The 3,197-nt window shown below is 34.5% G+C and overlaps 1 pseudogene; it reads left to right on the forward strand.

Moving 5' to 3' along the window:
- Window positions 1–2,122: 2,122 nt before the first annotated feature.
- LOC115989511 lies at window positions 2,123–2,518 on the forward strand (annotated as a pseudogene).
- Window positions 2,519–3,197: the final 679 nt, after the last annotated feature.

A 3,197-nucleotide genomic window follows, 5' to 3' on the forward strand; every position in this document is an offset into this window, starting at 1 on the left:
ATGCTAGAACAAGCGCAAACTCTCATTAGGTTCTTCAATTTGTGATTAATGGAGAAATTTACGCCCAACATTCCTCTATTCAAGTGGTGCATCACAAGAATGAAATCAAAGTGCAAAACAACAAAGATATGGAAAATATGCACAATACGCCAAGTTTGAAACTGTTTTTCACATACAGCAAGAGGAGGAATTTGAGAAAAGTGGTGAGGAAGAGTGAGAAGACTCCTTGGTACCACTATTTTCACCTCTAAGCTTCAGAATGTTGTAAATTTTAAGGGGTTGAGATGGTTTTTGCTCTGAAGTTATGGTTTTAGAGGCAAAACGTAAATAGTTGGTTTTGATCTGAATCATGTGATTGTAAGGCTTTATAGCAAGCTTTGGACATCCTTAAGGACTGATCTATTGATAATGGATGAGGCCATGGACCTCTTTGGTGCTAATTTTATGTTTGTGCTCAGTTTGCTTTTGTTTAGGCAAAGGGTTGACTTGCTTTTTATATCAAAAGGGTAATGGCTTTGCCAAATGGGATTTGGTGCTCAGAAGCTTCTTATCAAAAGCGGAGCCAACATATTGAGTTCGAATCTTCAAAATCTCGAACCATTTGCCCTATTATTATTATTTTTTTTTATTTGTCCTATAAATTCTTGTTTTTTCCTCAGCAAATCAAAACGGTGTGCTTAAGCTGTGGTAACGTTTAGAGTGTTATTTTCGTAGTTTAGGATTCTTGAGGACTTCACAATCACAAGTACTGATGATATTCTTTCGCTACTAAAAGTTTCATAATTTCATTTTACTAAACTCATACTTAATTCCTAGTTATCTAACGTTTTAATCTAATTTTTTTTGTTTTTGTTTACTTTGCTATTGACATTTGCTATGAATGACATTTACTATCAATGTACCAATGAGGAAGAATTTGCTATTGACATTTGCTATGAATAACAATAAAGAAGGACATGTTAATTAAGGATGTTTCAAGGTGACAAAGAGTTTATGATTTTGGATACAATAGGATAGAATGGCAAAGAAAAAATGCTAGTGGTTGACTTGATTAATCTATTGAGAATCCATAGCCAACCCAAAATGTTTTGGGACTAAAACTTTGTTATTGTTGTTATCTAGTACGAGGAGGAAATAGATAAGCATTCTAGGTTTTGTGTAATCCTTTCTTCTTCCTTTTTTGGGTTTGTTGAATGAGGAAACTGGATTGGTGCTATTTTTAATCCACATTTTCTTGAATTGGTTATATTACGCTCAAGCTATTTGGTGATTTAAATACAAGGAACTACCAGGAGGTTTTAGTTTGGCTCATGAGTCATGATCCTTTAGCAATATAAAGGATAAAGTTGATTTTGAATGTGTTTGGGAATGTTGAATTGAGTTTTAATGCTGAACAAGATTGAGTACTTCGAAAGCTAGATGTTGCAAAAGATTAGTAGAAGAGAAGCTTTGCGATGTACAGTTCCATTTTATGATTGCGATTATTGATTTGAGGTAGTATTATAGATATGTGAGAATTAAGAATTACTAACAATCTGTTCGTGTTCTTGTTTTAACAAAGCATTTGATGTTAACTACCAAAAAAAAAATTTCTGACTCTGGATGTTGGGATTCACTTGCTTTTGCTTCATTTGTAAGTCTACAAGCTTAGTTATGTTGAATGAGCACTAGCATTTTATTACGGAAAAGGAACCATCTCATGTACAAAGCAAATACACGAAGTAGTCAATAAATGAAAGTTAAAGTCTAAAAGAAAGAGAAATAGTTAATTCTACATTAGAACGTATCTTACTTATCAAAAAAAACAATAGTATGTATCTCAGTATGCCCAAACATGGGACCATTCAAACAATTATTGGTTAAATATTGTCATCTGTCATATGGTTGAATGAAGTGCTCTAAAATGTAAACATTCCTGGTCTGTGCTTAGTATCTCTTGAAAATTAACTTTAGAAGGATATAATATGTTGAGCAGAACATAAATTTCATGCAGGAGATGGAGGATCTTGGAAACAAGTAAATTCATGTAAAATTTGATAGTGTTAGGGTATAAATCCCAGTTTTCCTGTAGAGAAAAAATTCCTTCCTATATTCATTAACATTGATGACACAGGTTAAATTTATGGCAATGAACCATGTCAGATCTATTAGAGGCATTGCCATTACCAGGGAGGCAATGGGGGTGGTAAGCTGACTAACATTTTCTAGTGGTAAAGAAAAGAAGGGCTCTAAAGTGAGTGCAGCCAGTGATGCACCAAAAGAATCAATTCTTAGCAAAGAAGTCAAGTCTACTACTGTAGTTGGTGCAAATATCCTCAAGGATGGGGCAGATCCCAAGATCCTTCCTGATTCTGAATACGCTGATTGGCTATGGCATTTGATCGATAAACGCCCAGCATTGAGTGAATTAAGGAGGAAGAACACTGAAAACCTCCCTTATGAAAATCTCAAACACTTTGTTAAGCTGGACAACCGATCAAGGATCAAGGAAAACAACTCCCTTAAGGCCAAGAACTGAACTAAAATCTGTTTGTTTGTCAAGTCTGATTCATTTTCATCTGCTGGGATTCTTTTGGGTGATTGATTTGCATGTGTGGAAATGATCAACTGGGATTGGAACAGAGCATAAATGATTTAAAATTTTCTGTAGCTTTGAACACTTCTTTCTTCACTTTTTAGATTTACCATGTATAATGATGCAGAAAAGATTTGATATGTTGTCACTAGCATTGTGGCAGAGCCCTACCATGGTATTATCTTTTGCTTATCATTATAATTGGACTAGGTTGTACAGCCACTTTGTACTTTTTTTTTTTATTGACCATTAGTTCCTTTTAATTTCCCTCATGGTAGGGATTTGTTGTTCATTGCTGCTTTGGGAATGCCTTAAATCAGATCATTAATAGGACCTCCAACACAATATTCTAGTTTTACAACATTATGTATTTTTATAGATTTGGGGCTGGGGGTTGTGGAGATGGACCCATTTTAGACAGGTGATTCTTTACTTTGAGAGGTGTCACTATGTGAAATCTAGTTGTGGGAATTAACTATTAAGATAGATTTTCTATAGGGTCCATTAGATGTTGGTTCATGGTTCCTCTCCGGTCGCAATGCAAAGGATGTATTATATTAGATTTCAATTTACATCGTGGGCATTTTCCCCCAAATTTAAGATACATTTTCTCCCAAATTTA

The sequence above is a fragment of the Quercus lobata genome, chromosome 5 (assembly GCF_001633185.2).
Source record: "Quercus lobata isolate SW786 chromosome 5, ValleyOak3.0 Primary Assembly, whole genome shotgun sequence".
In the NCBI taxonomy this organism is placed as follows: Eukaryota; Viridiplantae; Streptophyta; class Magnoliopsida; order Fagales; family Fagaceae; genus Quercus; species Quercus lobata.